This window comes from Musca autumnalis, unplaced genomic scaffold (assembly GCF_047663935.1).
Source record: "Musca autumnalis isolate F117 unplaced genomic scaffold, ASM4766393v1 scaffold_2, whole genome shotgun sequence".
Taxonomy (NCBI): domain Eukaryota; kingdom Metazoa; phylum Arthropoda; class Insecta; order Diptera; family Muscidae; genus Musca; species Musca autumnalis.
In genome coordinates, this window is record NW_027411755.1 from 34,373,296 (window position 1) to 34,398,837 (window position 25,542).

General features: G+C 36.3%; 1 protein-coding gene and 1 pseudogene across 2 annotated transcripts in view; one reads left to right on the forward strand and one right to left on the reverse strand.

The window, feature by feature from the left end:
* LOC141394829 (uncharacterized) overlaps positions 1-10,027 on the forward strand; it is an 82,989-nt pseudogene extending 72,962 nt beyond the window's left edge.
* Ance-3 (angiotensin-converting enzyme Ance-3) overlaps positions 1-25,542 on the reverse strand; it is a 511,373-nt gene that overhangs the window by 94,135 nt on the left and 391,696 nt on the right. The window lies entirely within an intron of this gene.

Below are 25,542 nucleotides of genomic sequence, written 5' to 3' on the forward strand. Positions count from 1 at the left end.
TTGAACGTGCCGACAAATGTTGAACTTTTGTGGGGGAGGTACCCTTAGGGAGGACCGATAGGGGCCATTTGAGAAGTTAAACTGCATATTTCAGGCTATTTTCTAAGGAAGTATGGACTTGCCCCTGATGAAACTTGTACCGCCGTATGGGGGGCAATGAATACAAGTTGTTGCAACAAAATTCAAAGCGATTCGAGACCAGGTCCTAATCTGAACTTATCAGAAATTTTGTGTGGGATGTACCCGAAGGAGTGGACCGATTGAGTCTATATTGGAACCTCATCTAAGTATATATATAACCCATCTTCGAACCTAAACTAATTTTGGACAAAATATTAAGAAAGCCAAATTTTGGACCGAAACGGTTGATCCGTTCGAGAGTTATCGTGCGCACCAGCCAGACAGGCAGACGGACGGACATTGCTCAATCAACTCCAAATTGTCTGAAACACATTTCGTCTAAACTTACTTGGGGTCCAAAACCATTATTTCGATGAGGCACATTTTGCCCGTATGAAAGTGTATATACCCTCGTTAGCATAAATGCTGAGGGTATAATAAAACAAGTAAAAAAAGTATCAGTCGGCTTTGCCGACAGAGATATACCCTCAGCCTGTGTATATTGAAACAATTGTTTCCCAAAAAACGTATGTATTTAGGGGTTTTTAAAAATTTTGGGCGTTTGAACCGACAAAAATGTTGATTTAGATTAAAGACCAAAATTTTGCGCAGGAGTTACTAAAAGGAATGGATCGACATTGACCATTATGGAAGTGGATCTCCAGCCACCACATATGGTGCCTATGAGGTTTTTACACCCTTTGTGCTGTTTGCTCAAGAAGTATGGACTTGCCCTTGAAAAACTTTTACTGTCGTAATTGAGGCAGCGCATGCAAGATGCTTCAACAAAAATCAAAGTGTTTCGATATCAGGCCTTAAAGTGAACTTATCCGAAATTTTGTGTGGGAGGTACCGGATGGAGTGGACAAATATAGTCCATATTTGAACCTGATCTATATCTGGTAGATATATTAGGATGTGTAAAGTATGGACCAATTCGGCCACTCCCTTCAAGAGTTACCGTACAAACAATTTTTCCGAACATTTTTGAAACTTTGTGGGGGAGGTACCTGAAGGAGTGGGTCGATATGGCTTATCTTCGAACTTAAACTATGTTTGGACAAAATATTACTTAGGCCAAATGTTGGACCCAATCGGCAGATCCGTTCTAGAGTTATCTAGAGTTAAGTTTGGGAAAAATATTACGATAGCCAAAATTTGAACCGAATCGGTTTATCCGTTCGAGAGTTATCTTGCGCTCCAGCCAGCCAGACAAACAAACAGACAGATGGACGGACATTGCTCAACTCCAAATTGTCTGAAACACATTTCGTCCAAACATACTTGGGGTCTAAAACCATTATTTCGATGAGGCACATTTTGCCCGTATGAAAGTGTATATACCCTCGTTAGCATAAATGCTGAGGGTATAAAAAATAGATTTGCAATAAAAGTGGATTTAAAAAATGTCACCGGTTAGCAAAGAACGAGGACTTTTTAAAAATATTTTTTCATTTTTCTTTTTTTCAAAATAGTCTGGCTTAATCCCATTGTTGTTGTTTTATAATTTTAAAACAACTAATTTATTAGTGGAAAAAGTTTGGCATTGTTCGCCCGGGGGATAAATCAGGGAAGACTAGTTTCGATCCACGCCACTGGATTTCATCAGTTCCTTTGTTTCTTGTTTGTATTCTCTCTAAAAATGTGAACTTTGACCGCGATTTATTTAAAAATCTCTCCATCGATTTTTTCTAGTTTTTGGATTTTTCTCATCTATGAACATTCCTGTTTCAGAATCCGAAAAACTTTCCAAGGTGTAAGCGGTTTTCATTAAAATTTAGTTAAGGCGCACCGTACATTACACTGTGTTATAAGGAAGCGATACAGTCAGTGCATTGTCCTTCTTCTAAATCTCAAAATTGGTAAAACCTACGAAAATATCATAAAGGTCAATCTTGTAGAGAATATTTCGATAGGTCTTGCGACTTTTAAGCAAAATCGTGAAAACCTAAACAAACCCCAAAAATTTAAATTTTGACCACGATTTTTTTTAAATCCCTCCGGCGATCTTTTTGTTTTTTGATTTTTCTCATCTATTAACATTGTAGTATCAGAATCCGCAAAAATTTCCCAGGTATAAGTACCTTTAATTTAAAGATAGTTAAGGTGCACCGTGGATACAGTCAGTGCATTGTCTCAATTGGAACTTCTATATCTCAAAAATGGTAAAACCTACGAAAGTATCATAAATGTCAATCTTTAAGAGAATTTTTACAGCTACAATATTTTCTCTAATCCCATTTCGATAGGACTTGCGGTTTCTAAGCAAAATCAGGAAAAATAAAAAAAACCCTAAAAGTGAATTTTGATCGCGATTTATTTAAAAAGCGCTCCGGCGAACATTGTAGTTTCAGAATCCACAAAAACATCCCATGTGTATGCTCCTTTCATTTAAAGTTGGTTCAAGAGCAACGTGTTTCCCCTTTACGACGGTACATGTTTTTCATGGGCAAGTCCTCCCTTCTTGAGATAATGGCCCAAAAAATTCCAAAAAAGCCTGCCAGCTCCAACGCAACTTGGTATTACGTAAGAAAACCCTCGAAGGGAGAAACCTTCAGAATATTGTGTGCTACTTCTTTTCTTTAGGTCCGAAGCTGAGGGTATATCTCGTTTGCCAAGCCGACTGATACTTTTTTATCTTATATCTCTCTCTTAACTCTGACTCAAATTTCTTTCTTCTAGTTCTTAAGTTCGTATCCTCTCGGCGCCTATAAACACTCTTTAAGGCTCTTTAGAATTTTTAGGATTAATAATTATTAAAATTTTTTTTATGATCAGCAGAGTTTATGTTTATTGCTGGAAAACTAAGAGGCTAATTAATCTCCTCATTTTGCTTTGAAAATACATACAAAAACTTTTTTCATTATTAAGAAAACATTTTCAATAAAATTAGAATTGAACATGTCTCACTTCTTATTAGCGACATGTTCAATATGTTCAACATGATTACAAATAAGCAATAATAGACCATGGCTGTTATTTGTAATTACGTACATTTACAGTTATGGCTCAAAATTAGTTCAATTAAAAGAAATCGAAATAATTGAAAGTATTCATTGATTAGCATTTTATGTTGGTTTTATTAAAACGCTATTGGCAGTTATAACTTTGTTTTGGATACAATATTTCAGTTCATTTCAATTTTTCTTTTCGGTTCATACATAACAGTTTTTTGTTTGTTTGGTCCACCAGCCGTATCGCTTTTAATCTTTGGCAATTAGATTAAAATCGCCGTTTCAAGTCAGTTTTGTTTAAAGAAACGGATTAAGATTTGAGGGGTTTTGAGCTTCTAAATTTATGCGCATTCATAAAAACTATAATTTAAATGTATCTGGGAGCTGCCGGAAAACCAAAAATCTCCAGCTATTGATATGCTCGTAGTTGTTGCTTTTGTTGTTTCTGGAAATAGTTTATGGTGTATTTTCATTCATAAAAATCACCCAGCATTAAGATAAGACAGCCAATGATCTCCATGTAAGCAAACAACAACAAAAAAAGAGGTGTACATGAATGTTGCTGACTGAATGTATTAGGAGGCATTTCGTACGTGTGGTGAATGGCCAAAGGCTAAGGCTTTTCAGAAGTACGACATACAACAGCACAGCACCGAACATAGCACAATTGTTCAAAAAAGGAAAGTCACACTAAAATAAAATCTCCCAAAAGCAATATATGGGTCAGTTTAATAGCTTGAAGCGCACGGGGGCAGTAAGAATAATACCAGCTACAAGTGTTGCATGCGATTATGCAATATTTTTTCGTTACTCATGCTAAGCTAAAAATGTAAATGGATTTTTATGACGAAAAACAAACACACACATCTCTCAAATACGTGATATTTTATGAAGGAAATCAAATTTAATTGAAGGAATATAAATACCATGTGGGACAAATTAATACGACGGTCATAAAAAATACTTTTAAAGGTAAGCCGAAAAGAAACGTAGGAAAAATGCTCTTTTATTAGGACATTCAATGAAATTTTCTAAGACGAATCGTTGGTCTTCAATTACTAATAGACTTTTTGGAATTCTATCTAGAAGGCTTCTATAAGAAGACCTAGTAGTTTTCTCTAAGAAGACTTAGACTATATGTTCTTCTAAAGGTAAGTCGAACGGAAACGTAGGTAAAATGCTCTCTTATAAAAAAATTCAATGGGTTTTTCTAAGACAAATCGTTGGTCTTCAATTAGAAGAATTTTTGGAATTCCATAAGACCATGTGATCTTCTTTAAGAAGACCTTTTGGTCTAATAAAAGAAGATCTAGAAGGCTTCTATAAGAAGACCTGGGTGTCTTATCTAAGAAGACTTAGACTATGTGTTCTTCTATAAGAAGACAATGGAGTTTTCTGTAAGAATAATTTCCGGTTTTATATAAGAAGACCTTATGGTGTTCTATAAAAAGTTCTGGTCTTTTTATATAAGACCTCTTCTAGAAGAGGAAGACCTTGTGTCTTCTATAAGAAAAAGACTTTGTGGTCTTCTATAAGAAGAAGAAGACCTTGTGGTCTTCTATAAAAAGAAGACCTTGTAGTCTTCTATAAAAAGAAGACCTTCTAGTCTTCTATGAGAAAAAGACTTTGTGGTCTTCTATAAGAAGAAGAAGACCTTGTGGTCTTCTATAAAAAGAAGACCTTGTAGTCTTCTATAAAAAGAAGACCTTCTAGTCTTCTATAAGAAAAATACCTTGTGGTCTTCTATGAGAAGAAGAACTTGTGGTCTTCTATGAGAAGAAGACCTTGTGGTCTTCTATAAGAAGAAGACCTTGTGGTCTTCTGTAAGAAAAATACCTTGTGGTCTTCTATAAGAAGAAGACCTTGTGGCCTTCTGTAAAAAGAAGACCTTGTGGTCTTCTATAAGAAGATCTTGTGGTCTTCTATAAGAAGAATACCTTGTGGTATTCTGTAATAAGAAGACCTTGTGTCTTTTATAAGAAGAAGAACGCGTGGTCTTCAATAAGAAGAAGAAGACCTTGTGGTATTCTATAAGAAGAAGACCTTGTAGTCTTCTATGAGAACAAGACCTTGTGGTCTTCTATGAGAAGAAGACCTTGTGGTCTTCTATAAGAAGAAGACCTTGTGGTCTTCTATAAGAAAAATACCTTGTGGTCTTCTATAAGAAGAAGACCTTGTGGCCTTCTGTAAAAAGAAGACCTTGTGGTCTTCTATAAGAAGAAGACCTTGTGGTCTTCTATGAGAAGAAGACCTTGTGGTCTTCTATAAGAAGATGACCTTGTGGTCTTCTACAATAAGAACACCTTGTGTCTTTTATAAGAAGAAGACCCCGTGATCTTCAATAAGAAAAAGACTTTGTGGTCTTCTATAAGAGGACCTTGTGGTCTGCTATAAGAAGAAGATCTTGGGGTCTTCTATAGGAAGAAGACCTTGTGGTCTTCTATAAGAAAAAAGTCTTGTAGTCTTCTATAGGAAGAAGACCTTGTGGTCATCTATAAGAAGAAGACCTTGTGATCTTCTATAAGAAGAAGACCTTGTGGCCTTCTTTAAGAAGAATGCCTTCTGGTCTTCTATAAGAAGATGACCTTGTGGTCTTCTATAAGAAAAATACCTTGTGGTCTTCTATAAGAAGAAGACCTTGTGGCCTTCTGTAAAAAGAAGACCTTGTGGTCTTCTATAAGAAGAAGACATTGTGGTCTTCTATAAGAAGAAGACCTTGTGGTCTTCTATAAAAAGATGACCTTCTGGTCTTCTATAATAAGAACACCTTGTGTCTTTTATAAGAAGAAGACCCCGTGATCTTCAATAAGAAAAAGACTTTGTGGTCTTCTATAAGAGGACCTTGTGGTCTGCTATAAGAAGAAGATCTTGGGGTCTTCTATAGGAAGAAGACCTTGTGGTCTTCTATAAGAAAAAAACCTTGTAGTCTTCTATAGGAAGAAGACCTTGTGGTCATCTATAAGAAGAAGACCTTGTGATCTTCTATAAGAAGAATACCTTCTGGTCTTCTATAAGAAGATGACCTTGTGGTCTTCTATAAGAAAAATATTTTGTTATCTTCTTAAAAAGTCGGCCTTGTGGTCTTCTATAAAAAGACCTTGTGGTCTTCTACAAGAAGACTACCCTGTGGTCTTCTATAAGAAGAAGGCCTTGTGGTCTTCTGTGAGAAGAAGACCTTGTGGTCTTCTATGAGAAGAAGACCTTGTGGTCTTCCATAAGAAGAAGACCTTGTGATCTTCTACAAGAAGAAGACCTTGTGGTCTTCTATAAGAAGAAGACCTTGTGGTCTTCCATAAGAAGAACACTTTTTGGTATTCTATAAGATGAAGACATTGTAGTCTTCTATAAGAAGAAGACCTTGTGGTCTTCAAGAAGAAGAAGACCTATTGGTCTTCATAAGAAGAAGACCTTGTGGTCTTCATAAGAAGAAGACCTTGTGGTCTTCATAAGAAGGAGATCTTGTGATCTTCTATAAAAAGAAGACCTTGTGGTCTTCTATAAGAAGAACCCTTGTGGTCTTGTATAAAAAGAAGACCTTGTGGTCTTCTATAAGAAGAAGACCTTGTGGTCTTTTATGGGAAGAAGACTATGTGGCCTTCTACAAGAAGAAGGCCTTGTGGTCTTCCATAAGGAGAAGACCTTGTAGTCTTCTATGAGAAGAAGACCTTGTGGTCTTCTATAAGAAGACGACCTTGTGGTCTTCTATAAGAAGAAGACCTTGTGGTCTTCTATGAGAAGAAGACCTTGTGGTCTTATATGAGAAGAAGACCTTGTGGTCTTCTATGAGAAGCAGACCTTGTGGTCTTCTATAAGAAAAAGACCTATTGGTCTTCTATAAGAAGAAGACCTTGTGGTCTTCTATAAGAAGAAGACCTTGTGGTCTTCTATAAGAAGAAGACCTTGTGGTCTTCTATAAGAAGAAGACCTACTGGTCTTCTATAAGAAGAAGACCTTGTGGTCTTCTATAAGAAGAAGACCTTGCGGTCTTCTATAAGAAGAAGACCATGTGGTCTTTTATAATAAGTAGACCATGTGGTCTTCTATAAGAAGAAGACCATGTGGTCTTCTATAAGAAGAAGACCTTCTGGTCTTCTATAAGAAGACCTTATAGTCTTCCATAAAAAGATGACCTTGTGGTCTTCTATAAGAAGATGACCTTGTGTTCTATAAGAAGAAGACCTTGTGGTCTTCTATAAGAAGATGACCTTGTGGTCTTCTATAAGAAGATGACCTTGTGGTCTTCTATAAGAAGATGACCTTGTGGTCTTCTATAAGAAAAATACGTTATGACCTTCTATAAGAAGAAGACTTTGTGGTCTTCTATGAGCAGAAGACCTTGAGTTCTAATATGAGAGGAAGACTTTGTGGTCTTCTATGGGAAGACGACCTTGTGGTCTTCTATAAGAAGAAGACCTTGTGGTCTTCTATAAGAAGAAGATCTTGTGGACTTCTATAAGAGGAAGACCTTGTGGTCTTCTATAAGAAGAAGGCCTTGTGGTCTTCTATAAGAAGAAGACCTTGTGGTCTTCTATAAGAAGAAGATATTGTGATCTTCTTAAACAAAAAACCTTGTGGTTTTCTATAAAAAGCAGATCTTGTGGCCTTCTGTAAGAAGACATTGTGATTCTAAAATAAACCCATGTGGTCTATAGTCCTTTTGTTGTCTTCTATATAAGAAGAAGTTAGGGTCTTCTATATAAGAAGACCTTGTGATCTTCTATATAAAAAGACCTTCTGGTCTTCTATATTAGAAGAAGATATGGGCTTCTATATAAAAAAACCTGTGGTCCGTATGGATTTCTATAAGAGGACATTGAAGTCTTCTGAGAAAAGAACTTTTATAAGAAGCTCATCTTATCTTCTACAAGAATATATTGTTTTCTTCTATGTAAGGAGGCCTTGTGGTCTTTTATAAAAAAAGACCTTGGGTTTCTCTATAAATGTGTTCCGTTTCAGACAATTTGGAGTCGATTTAGCCATGTCCGTCCATCAGTGTGTCTGTCAGGTTGGTGCGCACGATAACTCTCCAACGGATCAACCGATTCGAACCAAATTTTGGGTATCGTAATATTTTGTCCAAACTTAGTTTAAGTTTGAAGATGGGTCATATCGGCCCACTCCTTCGGTTACCTCCCCCACAAAAGTTCAAAATCTTTCTGTAAAATGGTGTGAAAGATATCACTCGATGGGAGCAATCGATGTGGTCCAAACTTTGCACATCGTATTCTTCTTTCCAGATATAGATCGGACTCGAATATGCAAGCCCATTTGGGGTAGGGGCGGTCCACTCCTTTAGGCGAAGGGTTGGTAACCCTCCCTTATAAAAAAAAAGCCTATTACCATGAAAAAACAAAGGAAAAGAGAAACAAATCCCCCAAATGTTGACGACCTCCGCAAACGTTTTAAGGACCATGATCTGCGAATCTGCACATGGAATGTAGGAACACTAAATTCAGATGGTACAGTTCGCGCACTAGCGAAAGAACTTCATGAGTACAATGACGATATCATTGCCATACAAGAAATACAATGGACAAAACAGAAAACCACGCAACCTATACCAATACCTAAAGGTGTACTATACCATAGCTGCCATGACACCAGACGGGAATTTGGCGGTGGATTTGTAGTTAGCCATAGGCTTAAAGAACTCGTCTCTAGATTCACTCCAGTAGATGAAAGACTAGCAACAATTCGAATATTTTCTACGAGCGACTTGAGAAAACGTACGCACGATGCCCTGCCCATGACATTAAAATCATTCTAGGTGACTTTAATGCAAAAATTGGAATGGAGAATATCTTTGGCTCTATAGTTGGTAAATTTAGCCTCCACAGTGAAACATCCAATAACGGAATGAGGCTGATTGATTTCGCAGCTGCCAGGAACATGGTAATTAGCAGCACCAAGTTTAGACATCCCGATATACACAAGGCCACATGGAAGTCATCAGATTATAAAACAAGAAACCAAATTGATCATGTTGTGATTGATGGACGCATGCCGTGTGTGCTGGACGTGAGATCATTTCGAGAAGCAAATATCGACTCGGATCACTAACTTGTTGCAGCCAAGGTACGCACGCGGCTGAACGTAGCGAATAAAATACGTCCCAACACAGCGAGAAAGCTGGACATCGAAAAGCTGCAATCCCAGAAGACAATCACAACATATTCCATTCAACTAACGCAAATGTTGAAAATAAACACTCCTTTTTCCGATAACATATAAGCATAATGGCAAAGGATTACCCCATCCATGCAAACAGCTGCAAGAACTGTGCTTGAATAAGAAAAACCTCCACCAAAGAACACATGGTACGATGAAGAGTGTCGTGCTGCTACTAGAGAAAAGAATGCAACGCACAAAGGAATAAGGAGACATTACAATCAGTAGCAACGCGTAGTACGCTAGAGCGATATCGGGAAAAAAAGAAGAGAGAAGAAACGTCTCTCCGCAGAAAGAAGAGCGAAATGTAAAAGCGCAAATGTAAAGAACTCGCGATGTACAGGAGTCAAAATGAAGCCAGAAAATTCTACCAAAGAGTGAAACATCAAACTGATGGCTTCGGTACAAGCACTTTCTCCTGTAGAGACGAACATGAAAACCTGGTAACTGATACCGAAAGTGTACTCCAGGCATGGAAAGAACATTTTTCTAAGTTATTGATAACAAGCAGCAGCAATTATGACAATGCGACAGCACCAATCCCAGATGACGGAAATGAATGCATTCCGCCCAGCCATAGTGAGGTTATGACAGCAATAAGTAGATTGAAAAATAATAATGCAGCAGGAGCTGACGGGCTACCGGCTGAACTGTTCAAAACCGGAGGGGACGAGTTGATAAGATGCATGCACAAGCTCATTAACACCATATGGCAGGAGGAAAACATGCCTAATGATTGGAATAAAAAGGAGATAAGACTGTATGTTCCAATTATAGAGGCATAAAAGCCTGCGTACATAAGCTGCCTTGCCTGCTTACCTTGCTTACTTCTGATAAAAGAATAAAAAAGAAAAGTGCAACCCAGTTTGAAATTTCCTCGGTCTTCTTTATTCTTTTATTTTTATTATGTCAAAAATGAAGCAGGAAAGCAAGGCAATCAGGCAGAGCAGCTTATGTACGCAGGCCTTAAGTTTGCTCCCCATCGCCTATAAAATTATATTCAGTATACCATGCGAACGACTACAGTCAATAGTCAATGATATAATAGACCAATATCAATGCGGCTTTAGACCTGGCAAATCCACCATTGACCAGATTTTCACCCTAAGGCAAATACTGGAAAAAACTCAAGAGAAACAGATCGACACCTACCATCTTTTTGTTAACAACAAGGCTGCCTTTGACAGTCCATTACGTACAAAAATATTTCAAGCCATGACTGAGTTTGGTATCCCCGCAAAGGTGATACGACTTTGCAAGATGACGATAACAAAAATGCGATCATAATGTTAAAATAGGGAAGAACCTCTCTGAGGAGTTCACCACCAAAAGAGGCTTCATGTCATCTATTCAACACACTGTTGAAAAAAATCATACGAGATGCTGAGGCAAACAGAAATGGCACGATATACAATAAGAACCACATGCTACTCGCTTTTGCCGACGACATCGACATCATAGGTCGATCGGAACAAACAGTGATTAACAGCTTTATGAGAGAAGAAGAAGAATCTGCTAGAGCAGGGATGACAGTGAACGTAGATAAGACGAAATTGATGGTATCGACGGACAATGCATCAACTGAAACCAGATCAACGGCTTCATCTACCTCGGCACTGCCATAAATAAAACAAAAAACAAGTACGAACGGCGTTAAGTTCGGCCGGGCCGAACTTGTTATACCCTCCACCACAATTTGTATTGAAGTAAAATGGAATAATTAGTTTCCTTTCGTGTATGAAGAAGACTTAATACTAAATTTCAGCAATTTCGGTAAAACAATGTGAGGCACCATTTTATGGGGACTATTTCAAAACGTCGATCTATACCGACAAATTTCTGACGGAAAGTTTTTAGGCTCAAAGAAGACTAAATACCAAAATTCCTATATTTCGGTAAGAGAATGTGGCTAAAACTAAAAAATACCGAAATCAAGAAGTAAGCTTCTATGGGGATATAGGAAGACGTGGACCTATACTGATAATACTCTTCTGGAATATTTTATAACTCTTGGAAGACGAAATAACGAATTTCAGCCATTTCGGTTGGATATTGACGTCACAATCTTCAGTATTACGATAATCCGGAGGTACCGTTCTATGGGGGCTATATCGAAACGTGGACCTATACCGACGAATTTTAGTCAGAAATGGGGCAATATGAAAGCGTGGACCTGTACAGACATATTTCTGGTGAACAGTTTTATATCACATTGAAGACTAAATACAAAATTTCAGCCATTTTGGTGGAATATTGAAGACACAACCTTCAAAGTACGAAAAATCGGGAGGTACTTTTCCATGGTGGCTATATGAAGGCGTGGACCTATACCGACAAATTTAAAGGGGAAGTTTGAGTACCCCCAACGAAGTCTAAATACCAAATTTCAGCCATTTCGGTGGAATATTGAAGCCACAACGTTCAAAATACCGAAAATCGGGAGGTACCGTTCTATGGAGGCCATATGAAGGCATGGACCGATACCGACAAAGTTCTGGGGGAAAGTTTTATACCCTTAATGAAGACTACGTACCAAATTTCAGCCATTTTGGCAGGATAATGAAGCAAAAACCTTCAAAATACCGAAAATCGGAAGGTACCGTTATATGGGGGCTATATGAAGGCGTGGACCGATACCGACAAAATTCTGGGGGAAAGTTTTGTACCCCTTAAGAAGACTACGCACCAAATTTCAGCCATTTTGGTAGGAAAATGAAGCTAAAACCTTAAAAATACCGAAAATCGGGAGGTACCGTTCTATGGAGGCTATATGAAGGTGTGGACCGATACCGACAAAATTCTGGGGGAAAGTTTTACACCCCTAAAGAAGACTACGTACCAAATTTCAGCCATTTTGGTAGGATAATGAAGCTCAAACCTTAAAAATACCGAAAATCGGGAGGTACCGTTCTATGGGGGCTATATCAAAACGTGGACCGATATGTCCCATTTTCAATACCAACCATCCTGCAAGTAATAAAAACATTTGTACCAAATTTTGACTCTCTATCTTTAAAATTGCGAGCTGTATCTTGATTTCAACAGACAGACAGACGGACGGACAGACGGACATGGTCAAATCGACATAGAATTTTATGCTGATCAATAATATATATACTTTATAGGGTCTCCGACGAATATTTCGATTGTTACAAACGGAATGACAAATTTAATTATACCCTCCATATGGTGGAGGGTATAAAAATCAGTTCTGACGAAGCAGACGAATAATATTGGCAAATAGATGCTGCTTTGGACTAAGTAAGCAGTTTAGAAACAAGGCCATCTCTCGTGAAACTAAAGTCACACTCTACAAAACACTGATACTACCTGTGCTAATGTATTGCTCCGAAGCATGGATACTTGCGCAAGCAGATAAGACAGCATTTTTTGGTGTTCGAGAGAAAACTTCTCCGAAATATATACCGTCCAATCTCCGTTGGTGATGAATATCGGCGTCGAATGAACCACGAGCGCTATACCAGATATATACTAACAACGACATAGTTAAGCGTATTGAGTTACAACGATTACGTTGGCTTGGTCATATCATAAGAATGAACGATGATTACCCCGCTAAAAAGGCGTATGCACATGAGCCACAAGGCGGTAAACGAAAAGTTGGTAGGCCAAGACTTCGATGGAAAGAACAGGCGAAAGATGACATCGAAGATCGTGGTATTCCCACTACCTGGAAAGAGATTGCTAGAGATCGGCGAAAATGGAAATCTATCCTTAGTTCGGCTTATGGAACAAATGTTCTGTGCGCAAGCAGAGCCTCCTAAGTATGTAAGTCCATACATCCTGAGATGTTGGAGTAAATGCTTCAAGAAACCATAACGGCACCAACTGAAATGGCAAATCCGCAAGATAATTTTCGCAAGGAGATTCTAATTGGTGCAGACTTTGCATATCGTATTATTTCATCCAATCATGTATCAGGTCGGGTGCCACCGTGGTGCAATGGTATGCACACCCGCCTTGCACACATAAGGTCGTGGGTTCGATTCCCCGGTCAGGCAACATCAAATCACTTTTCAACGGTGGCAAAATACCCCTCAGTAATGTTGGCGACATTTCCTGAGTATTGCAGCCATGTAAAACTTCTCAACAAAAGTGGTGTCATAGACACGCCGTTCGGACTCGGCGATAAACTGTCCCATATCATTGAGCTAATATGAATCGGGGTACACTCATTGATATGAGAGAAGTCTGCCTTGTCCCTTTGGGATGTTTGTGGAACAATTATTATGTATCAGGTCAGTGACTGAGGGTATATCTCCATCAGCACTGATACTTTCTTACTTGTTACGTTCCATAAGAAGGCTACGATTTTGTGTTCTTTTACAAGGAGACATTATCGTCTTCTATAAAAAAACCCTTCCATTATTTAAAACCCCTTCCATTTATATTGTTTTTTTTATTGCAAAAATAATTTATTATCAAAACTAGATTATCTAATTCAATTTCAAATATAATTCACAACTCTGTGTTGTGATTCCGCATAGTGTGCTATAGTAGAAATGATACGCATCTAAAGATAAACCTTGTTTGGATTCATTCTCTAGTCTTTTTATTTGTTATTTATTGCTTTATGGTGTTCGAAGCTATTTGAGATGTCACCAAATTGGGAAGACAACAAGCCAACAACAATGTTGTAACATTTAGCCACAGAGCCAAAGCAACTTGTTAACCATGTATTTTTTTCTTAACTAAAGATCTGAAAATAAACCAACAGCAAACATTCAATGCACTATGGTGGTTTCTTGTGCTCTTCTCCAACTCCCCTCCCCCCACCAAATCAACCAGCAGCACCAGCACCACTCTTACTTTAATGTTGTAAATAATATTAATTGTTACGATTCTGTCAACGACATGTAAGGCAAATGTTGTTGTTAACTACTGCTCCATCTATTGTGCGGTTATATTATTTGCAGCAAGTAGCAGCAGCAAGATGGAACATAGGCAGATAACTGCAAGACATGACAAAAAAACAGATTGTTGCAACATGAAAATAAAACCAACAGCAAAAAGAAAAAAATTAAATTTCAATTGCAACAATAAAGACAATAGCATATGTTTAGATATGCTACAGAAACACGATAGAAGTCAAGCAATGCGGCATCTTAAATACCGCCAAGAAACGTAAGGAGAAGAGCAATACCCCCATTTATGCCAAGCAACCCAATAGACAAAATTTCAGAATACTACTTCAATAGAAGAAACTAACTAAGGGGACCGGAGTGCAATGAAGCATGACATAAGAAAAATGAAATACTCCATACAGACAGATGATAGCCGAATAAATTCAATTCAATTCTTTCATATACCAACTATTGATTGTTTTAATTGATGATGGATTGAGTTGAGAAACTGAAAATTCGTTGAATTGTCAAGCTGAGCGACTTTAAAAAAAAAACAGTTGTTAATTAGTAAAAAATGCATTTATTAAAAAACGTTATGTTATTCAATAATTAACGAGTTATCTAAATGGAGGAACACGAAAAATGTTCAGTTAGAATGATCAGAACTGACGTATTTTTAGACAGTCGCTAGAAAGTTCTTAAAAAAGCGCCACATTTCTTACTGACCAGCTGAAGGCAGTTCATTGACTATTAAATAACATAAGTTTTTATAAAATAATTTTTTGTTGATAACTCCGTCCGACAGTCAATATTACACATGAACCGGTCTTTATACGTCTGAAACTATAGGCAAAATGGAGTAAATTGACATTTTTTATTTTTCGTTTTCGCATCCTGGTGACCGTTTAAAGGACTTTTAAATAATATTAATAATTAATTAATAAATACACAAAAATTAATTTCGAAAAAATTTGGAACGTGTTATCTAACTTTTGATGAAAACCGCTTACACATGGGAAGATTTCGCGGGATTTTCATAGATAAGAAACAGAAAAAAACAGAAAAAATCGCCGGAGGGATTTTTAAATAAATCGCGATCAAAATTCACAATTTTAGGGTTTTTTTAGGTTTTCACGATTTTGCTTGGAAACCGCAAATCGTATCGAAACGAGTCTGAAGCAAATGTTGTAGCTGTGAAAGTTCTCTACAAGACTGACCTGTAGGTTTTTTTCGTAGGTTTTACCATTTTTGAGATACAGAGGTTCAGTTAAAAATTTTAGGTTTTTATCTTAACTCTTCAAGATTTTGCTTGGAAACTGAAAATCATATCAAAATTCTCTACAAGATTGGATGATTTATTTCATTGTTTTATAAGGAGGCGATACAGTCAGTGCATTGTCTCATTTTCAACTTCTATATCCCAAAAAAGGTAAAACTTACGAAAATATCATAAAGGACAATCTTTTGGAGAATTTTCGCACCTACAACATTTTTTTTTTTTTGGACCCATTTACATAGGACTTGCGGTTTCCACGCCAAGTCGTGAAAACCTAAAGAACCCCTGAAAATGTGAATTTAAATTGCGTTTTATTTGAAAATCCCTCCGTCGATTTTTTTTGTTTCTTGATATTGCTCATCTATGAGCATTGTAGTTTCAGAATCTGCAAAAACTTCCCAGGTGTAAGCACCTTCCATTTAAAATTAGTTAAGGAGCACCGTGTGTACTTAACGGCATACATAATAATTACAATAAGTTATTCAGAACGGAATAACGGTACATTTAAAATATATATTTTATCGTAATGTTAACAACGACTTTTTTAGCTTCAAAGTTGCGATAGACGTGTTCGTTCTGTGAATAAATTATTGAGGAATCTTTTATCACGGTACGCCTTAACTAAATTTAAATAAAAGGTGCTTAAACCTGGGAAGTTTTTGCTGTTACTGAATCTACAATGTTCATAGATGAGAAAAATCAAATCAAAACAAAAAAATCGCCGGAGGGAAATCGCGGTCAAATTTTTTTTAGGTTTTCACGATTTTGCTTGGGACCAGCAAGCCCCTTCGAAATGGGATTAAAGAAAGTGTTATAGCGGTGAAAATTCTCTACAATATTGACCTCAATGGTATTTTTATAGCTTTTACCATTTTCGAGATATAGAAATTCAAATCGGGACATTGTACTGACTGTATGGCCCCCTATAAAACAATGTCATGCAGGGTGCACTAAAAAAACTAACTTTAAATGATAACCGCTTACATCTGGGAAGTTTTCGCGGATTCTGAAACAGCAATGTTCAAAGGTGAGAAAAAATCCGAAAACAAGAAAAAATCGCTGGAGGGATTTTTAAATAAATCGCGGCCAAAATTCACATTTTTACGTTTATTTTAGGTTTTCGCGACTTTGCTTGGAAACCGCAAGTACTATCGAAATGGGGTTAAAGAAAATTTTGTGGGTGTGAAAATTCTTCAGAGGATTTACTGCTATGATATGTAGGTTTTACCATTTTTGAGATATAGATGTTCAGGTCACATTTGTAGGTTTTTATACCCTCAGCATTTATGATCACGAGGGTATATACTTTATTATACACTTTCATACGGGCAAAATGTGCCTCATCGAAATAATGGTTTTAGGCCCCAAGTATGTTTGGACGAAATGTGTTTCGGACAATTTGGAATTTAAGTTCGAAGATGAGCTATATCGGTCCACTCCTTCCGGTACCTCCCCCACAAAAGTTCCAAAATGTTCGGAAAATTTGTGGGCACTATAACTCTTGAAGGGAGTAACCGATTTGGTCCATACTTTGCACAGCGCGAAATTTTTACCAGACTTAGATGAGGTTCCAATATGGACTCATTCGGCCCACTGCTTCGGGTACCTCTCACACAAAATTTCGGATAAGTTCAGTTTAGGACCTGTTCTCGAATCGCTTTGATTTTTATTGCAACAACTTGTATTCACTCCCCCCATACGACGGTACAAATTTCATCAGGGGCAAGTCCATACTACCTGAGAAAATGGCCGGAAAGGTGCAAAAAGCCTCTATGACACATTGTGTAGTGGTTGGAGGGCAAGCTAACTCTCGAACGAATCTGTCGATTTGGTCCAAAATTTGGCCTTTGTAATATTTTATCAAAACATATTTTAAATTCGAAGATGGCCTATATCGGTCCACTCCTTCAGGTACCTTCCCCACAAAACTTCAAAATTTTTCGGAAAAAAATTGCGCACGATAACTCTTGAAAGGAGTGACCGATGTAATCTATACTTTGCACATCCTAATATATCTACCAGATATAGATCAGGTTCAAATATGGACTATATTTGTCTACTCCTTCTGGTACCTCTCACACACAATTTCGGATAAGTTCTCTTTAAGACCTGCTCTCGAATCACTTTGATTTTTGTCGAAGTGATTTGCATTCGCTACCTCCATTACGAGGGTATAAGTTTTTTCAGAGGCAAGTCCATATTTCTTGGGAAAACATTTGTGTATTAGTGCAGTTAATTCATAATCCACATTTTTGTCGGAATGTTCACATGTCTAAAAAGGGCCACAAAATTCTGAAGAGACCTTAAATACATTCGATCTGTCCGGAGGTGAAAGTTTGGCTTCACATTAGCTGAGGGTATATATCTGTCGGCAAAGTCGACTGACACTTTTTTACTTGTTTTTAGCATATTTTTCAACGACCATTCAATAAATATGTCAATAATGTGGTGAGATCCGAAATGCGAGAATAAACTGTTGATGTGAACTGTGTTTGAAGTACCTGCTGTAAAAGATATGATGCAAAATAACATGAAGTAAGCATTGTAGAATTTCAGAAGGTTCTGAAGAATTGCTGAGAACTTTATTTGGAATATTTTTACAAAACGTTACTTGGTTCAACTCTCAATAGTTTAGCTGATACTCACCACAATTTCAGCAATTATGTAAAATTTTCTATATTTTATCGATTTTGATGCCTCAGATCCCCATCTTTTTTTATGTGGTGTGTTTAAAAGAAAGGTTCTGCTACTTTAGGGCTACAATATTGCCAAAGACAGCAAGGCCAAATTCCTAATTGTTTCAGAGATAAATGATTGATAAATGCAAAAAACTGTAGATTTAGCCCGGTTTAGATGAGACCATAAAGTACGACCTGGATCTGACAGGATAAAATACTACTAGGGTTTTTGTAGTCTCAATATGTACTTTCAAAAAATACATAGTAGAAGTTGTTTGCATTTTCAGTGTTGCATAGTGTAATTAAACATTGTCAAGATGTGACATACCGTGAGAGAGAGACATCCTTGGGCATTTGTTCTGGGCATTTCTTCCTTCTTGGGCATGAACAACCCTCCGCAAAAAAATGTTTTTTCAAGTCGAATCCCTCACAACTTGACAATCGCTCAAAAAAGGCTCGTGTCGTTTGGTGCAAAAAAGTGTTGAAAAAATGTTATGGCGGTGCTTCAAAAGATGTTTCTATGATCCTAATACCGAATGGTATACAACAATTTGCTTGCCTGACTTCTTTTTATTCTCGCACATCAAGAAACCAGTCAACCAAGGCTATCGTCGGGTCGGGACCGACTATATGATACCCTACACCACTACTTCTGTGCATAAGCTTTTGACTGGTAAAATACAAAATATTAAAATTGGGATAGCTTAGCGCCTTTGCTCTGAATGTCTTCGTTAATACAGGTCAATTCTGTTGAAACGCATTTAAGTGTATCGTCAGTACAAATATAAAAATGGAAAAGTCGGATGTACGCCAACCATCAATAGGCTTCTTTCTATGTGAGACCCTGATCAACCTGCAAAATTTCGTGAGGATCCGATTAAAATTCCGACCTGCAGTGTGATTGCACAAAAAAATGGAAGAAGGGATGCATTACCGAATATTGCGATATCTTTGTTGTTTGACCACCTATGACAACCAACTTCAGATCGTTGTAAAGGTGATATTTTCTACTTTCCTTGCTAGATTTTGCTTTTGATATACCTCTTAGAGAAGAGAGATATTCGCTTTGAAATAAAACGTTCTCCAAATAAGTTTTTTTTCACATTCCGACCCCTGAATAATATCCGACCATTTCCAAAATCAATAGGTTTTTTCCTCTGTGGGACCCCATTAACACCCAAAATTTCGTGACGATTTAAAAATGGGATGTATTAGAGACTATCGCGATATCTCCGTTATTTGGCCACTTACACCAACCTGCTTTACATCATTGTAAAGATGGGATTTTCTACTTTCATAGTCAGACTTTGTTTTTGGAACGTCCCCAACCAAAGCTGTGATATTCGTCATTATTAATAAAATCGCAAAATGAAAAGTTGTGTTCTATTAGCGGCTTTTGCGATATCTTCGTTGTTTGAACACCTACGACAACCTACGTTACATTGTTGCAAAGCTGATATTTTCTTCATTCATTAGCAGGGGTTGCTTTTGATATACCCCATATAAAAGCGGATATATTCGCTTTGAAATAAAATTTTGATTTTTTCTCCAAATAAGTATTTGCCCATGCCGACCCCAGAATATTATCCCCCATCACCAAAATCAATAGGCTTCTTCCCCTCCTTCATCAACACCCAAAATTTGGTGACGATCGGATTAAAATTGCGATTTATTATTGAAATTGAATATAATCTTCAATATATAAAAAAGTCAACGTATTTACGTAAGCGGTTATTTTAACAAAAATAAAGCAAATGTATAAAAATAAATGTTTGTTCAAAAAACAAAAAATCAACATTTTTCTTTTTAAAAATGTTCAAAATGCATTTAGAGATCTCAGTCGGTGAGGAATTTTGTCTCATTTGCTTCAGCACTTGGTACTAAGGTGCTCAGGAAACCATTTCGAGGAGGCCCACTAGACCAATGTGACTTTTTGCAAGCAAAATTTAAAAAATAGTATAAACTATTGTCATTTCGGGGAGGTTGAGGACCTGTGCCACCCCCCTGCATACGTCACTGGCAATTGGCAAATATGTATTAGTCATGTTGGACGATACTTTACAGAACAATAAAACTATTTCTGATGATATATGTTATTAGTTTTCATTATTAGGCCATAAACTTTTCAAGTAGTCCTCGTATAAGAAGACCGTTTAGTCTTCAATAAGCAGAACTTTAAGTCTTCCATAAAAAGATTTTTTGCCATCTATAAGAAGAGTATTTGGCCTTCTATAAAAATAAATGTTGGCCTCTATAAGAAGACTATAAAGAGATCTTTTGGTCTTCTATAGGAAGGTCTTTTAGTTTTTATACCCTCAGCCTTTAGGCTATAGGGGGTATAAACACTTTGATACGATCAAAAATGTGCCTTTTCGAAATAAGGGTTAAGAACCTAAGTATGTTTGGACGAAATATGTTTCAAACAATTCGGAGTCGATTGGGCAATGTCCGTCTGTCTGTATGGCTGGTACTCACAAAAACTCTCGAACGAAGCAACCAGAGGGTCCAAAATTTGGCATTCGTAATATTCTGTCCAAACTTAGTTTAAGTTCAAAGATGGGCCATAACGGCCTACTCCTCCCGATAACGATGACTCTCGAATATGTTTCAAACAATTCGGAGTTGATTGGGCAATGTCCGTCTGTCTGTATGGCTGGTACTCACGAAAACTCTGGAACGAAGCAACCAGCGGGTCCAAAATTTGGCATTCGTAATATTCTGTACAAACTTAGTTTAAGTTCAAAGATGGGCCATAACGGTCTACTCCTCCCGATAACGATGACTCTCGAAGGAACAAATTGATTTGGTCCAAACTTTGCACATCGTATTATTCCTTCCACATATAGATCGGGTTCGAATTTTTAAGGGCCACTCTTTCGGGTACCTCCCACACAAAATTCGGAAAAGTGAAGTTGAAGAGCTCTTCTCGAATCGTTTTGACATTTTTTTCCGCAGGTTGTCCCTGCGGCCCCCTTTGCGACGGCACAATTTTTTCGGGGCAAGTTCATCCTTCCTCAAATAATGGGCTAAAAACTCCAAGAAACTCTGACTGCACCAACTAAAATAACAAATCCGCAAGATAACTTTTGCAGGGAGTTTCTGATTGGTTCAAACTTTGCACATCGTTTTATTTAATCCTGTCATGTATGCGGTTGTAATATCGACTGTATCGGTCAACCGCTTCGGGTACCTCCTACTGAAAATTTGGGAAAAAATGCAGACGATCTTTTCTCTATAAATCAGAAGTTTGTTTACTAATTTTTTTTTTTGCACTAGATGTCAAGGATTTTATATAGCCACACATAGCGGTACATAGGGATTCCACCTATTTTGAAGCAAAGTCATGATACAAAATCAATTTATTTTATATACGGAATAATCGTTGTGTTTGCTGCTTTTTTGGTCAGAGGCTCAGGGTATATCTCTGTCAGCAAAGCTGACTGATACTTTTTTGTTTAAAAATATGTTAGAGGGTCTGTGCTTACTCGTCAATTTTTTACAAATATTTTTGGGAGTCTATCTGTATACGTGGGGTTTTTCGAAAAATATTTTGAGAATCTATTCAAGCTCGTGGATTTTTTAAAACATATTTTGAGGACCAACCCAAGCTCGTGAATTTTCTAAAAAATATTTTGAGCCTTTATCCAAGCTCGTGGATTTTGTAAAAAAAATATTTTGCGGCTCTATCCAATCCCGTGGATTTTGTAAAAAAAAGTTGCGGCTCTAACCAAGCCCGTGTATTTTGTAAAAAAAATTTTCCGGCTCTATTCAAGCCCGTGGATTTTTTTAAAAATTTTGAGGCACTATCCAAGCTCTTGGAATTTAAAAAAAATATTTTGAGAATATAACCAAGCTCGTGATTTTAAAGAAAAAATATTTTGAGGGTGTATCGAAGCTCGTGGATTTTTAAAAAAAATATTCTGAGTCTTTCTCTAAGCTCGTCGATATTTTAAAAAATATTTTGTGGCTTCATTTAAAAATGCTCTATCTAAGCTCGTAGATTTTTTAAATATTTTGAGGCACTATCCATCGATTTTTTTATAAATATATTTTCTTTCTCGCTTTCCAAGAACGTGGATTTTTTTAAAAATTATATTGAGGCTAAATTCAAGTTCGTGAATTTTTTAAAAAATATTTTGAGGCTCCATCTAAGCATGTGTATTTTTTAAAAAATATTTTGAGGCTCTATCGAATCTCGTGAATATAAAAAAAATAGTTAGAGGCTTTATCCGCATTCTTGATTTTTTAATAAATATTTGGAGGCTATATGCAAGCTCTAGATTTTTTTCCTAAATATTTGGAGGCTATATTCAAGCTCTTGGATTTTTTAATAGCAAAAAATATTTTGCACTCCTGTCCAAACTCTTGGATTAAAAAAAATATTTTGAGGCTCTATTCAGGTCGTGATTTTTTTTTAAAAAAATATTTTGAATCTCTATCCAAGGTCGTAAAAAATATTTTGATGCTCCATCCACGCTTTTGAATTTCTTAAAAAATATTTTGAGGAGCTACCCAAGCACGCCGATTTTTTAAAAAAATATTTAGAGGCTCTATCCAAGCTCTTGGATTTTTTAATAAAAATATGCAGGCTTTATCCAAACTCTTGGATTTTTTTTTTTTTTCAAAAAAAATGAGGCTCTGTTCAAGCTCCTGAATTCTTTAAAAAGTATTTTGAGGCTCCATCCAACCTGGTGATTTTTTTAAAAAATATGTTGAGGCTCTATCCAATCCTTTGGATTTAAAAAAAATATTTTGAGAATATAACCAAGCTCGTGCATTTTTAAAAAAAATTGTTTGAGGGCTTATCGAAGCTCGTAGATTTTGAAAAATATTTTGAGGCTTTCTCTAAGCTCGTCGATATTTTAAAAGAATATGTTGTGGCTTCATTTAAAAAAGCTCTATCTAAACTAGTGCCTTTTTTAAATATTTTAAGGCACTATCCAAGATCGTGAATTTTTTTAAAAATATTTTGAATCACTATCCAATCTCGTGGATTTTTTTTAAAAATTATATTAAGGCTATATCAAAGCTCGTGAATTTTTTTTAAAAATATTTTGAGGCGCCATCCAAACTCGTGGATTTTTTAAAAAAATATTTTGAGGCTCCATCCAAGCTCGTGGATTTTTTAAAAAATATTTTGTGGCTCCATCCAAGCTCGTGGATTTTTTAAAAAATATTTTGTGGCTCCAAAATATTTTGTGGCTCCATCCAAGCTCGTGGATTTTTTAAAAAATATTTTGTGGCTCCATTCAAGCTCGTGGATTTTTTAAAAAATATTTTGTGGCTCCATCCAAGCTCGTGGATTTTTTAAAAAATATTTTGTGGCTCCATCCAAGCTCGTGGATTTTTTAAAAAATATTTTGTGGCTCCATCCAAGCTCGTGGATTTTTTAAAAAATATTTTGTGGCTCCATCCAAGCTCGTGGATTTTTTAAAAAATATTTTGTGGCTCCATCCAAGCTCGTGGATTTTTTAAAAAATATTTTGTGGCTCCATCTAAGCTCGTGGATTTTTTAAAAAATATTTTGTGGCTCCATCTAAGCTCGTGGATTTTTTAAAAAATATTTTGTGGCTCCATCCAAGCTCGTGGATTTTTTAAAAAATATTTTGTGGCTCCATCCAAGCTCGTGGATTTTTTAAAAAATATTTTGTGGCTCCATCCAAGCTCGTGGATTTTTTAAAAAATATTTTGTGGCTCCATCCAAGCTCGTGGATTTTTTAAAAAATATTTTGTGGCTCCATCCAAGCTCGTGGATTTTTTAAAAAATATTTTGTGGCTCCATCCAAGCTCGTGGATTTTTTAAAAAATATTTTGTTGCTCCATCCAAGCTCGTGGATTTTTTTAAAAATATTTTGTGGCTCCATCCAAGCTCGTGGATTTTTTTAAAAATATTTTGTGGCTCCATCCAAGCTCGTGGATTTTTTAAAAAATATTTTGTGGCTCCATCCAAGCTCGTGGATTTTTTAAAAAATATTTTGTGGCTCCATCCAAGCTCGTGGATTTTTTAAAAAATATTTTGTGACTCCATCCAAGCTCGTGGATTTTTTAAAAAATATTTTGTGGCTCCATCCAAGCTCGTGGATTTTTTAAAAAATATTTTGTGGCTCCATCCAAGCTCGTGGATTTTTTAAAAAATATTTTGTGGCTCCATCCAAGCTCGTGGATTTTTTAAAAAATATTTTGTGGCTCCATCCAAGCTCTTGGATTAAAAAAATATTTTGACGATCTATTCAAGATCGTGAATTCTTTGAAAAAAATTTTGAGGTTCTATCCAAGCTCATGATTTTTTTTTTTAAAAAATATTTCGAGAATCTTTCCAAGCTCGTGGATTTAAAAAAAAACCCTATTTGGGGCTTGGATAGAGCTCGAGGATTTTAATAAAATATTTTGAAACTGTATTCAAGCTCGTGAATTTTTTAAAAAATATTTTTCGGCACTATCCAAGCTCATGAATTTTTTAAATCCTTAATATTTGGAGGCTATATTTCAGCTCATGGATTTTTTAATAGAACAAATATTTTGCGCCTCTATCCAAGCTCTTGGATTTTAATAAAATATTTTGAGGCTGTATTCAAGCTCGTGAATATTTTAAACCATATTTTTGGGCACTATCCAATCTCATGCATTTTTAAAAAATATTTTAGGCTCCATCCTAGATCGTGGAGTTTTTAAAAAATATTTTGAGAATCTTCCCAAACTCGTGGATTTTTAAAAAATATTTTGAGAATCTTCTCAAATACATATTTTGGTTTTCTATCCAAGTAACTCTGCACTGTTATGAAAACTTTTGGGGGTTACGGAAACATGTTCCATATATTAATATTGAGTTTAGTTTTGTTACAGACTTGAATATGCTCCAAAGAAATTTATGTTTAGATTCGAAAATAATGTCTGGAAACTCGGATTTGATTTATCTTTGAAAACTATTCCAAGATTTTGTAAATAACACATCACAATGCTTTTGTTCACAAAACTCGACAATTTTTTATTAGTTGATGGCATGTCAAAAATATTATTTCACTTTTTTGTGTTTTGAGTGGTGTCTGAATTTTCTTCAAACATGAAAATATGCAATTTTATCACTTTGACGTTGAGTTAGTTTTTTTTATTTTGTGAAAATAACATGTTCACATATGTATGTCGTCATCTGTTAACCTACTTTTGAAGGAGTTGCAATTACAGAGCTACTGGAAAATCCAATCAAAGACAAAAGACAAAGGCTTCAAATGCAAACTAAACTAAAATGCGCTATCAATGCAATGAGAGAAAATTGAATTTTTCTTTAAAAATTTGTTTTTTTACAAAATGCAAAAAAATATAGGCACTGTGAATTGTTGACGGTTCACATGTAATAAACTGGAGGTTTAAGGAAAACTACAAAACGTAATGTAAGCAACAAAAAAACCGACATGATATTTTATGGTGGTGATACTACTAACACAATTATTTCGCCGCTAATTTAAACTGAGGCACCACAAAAT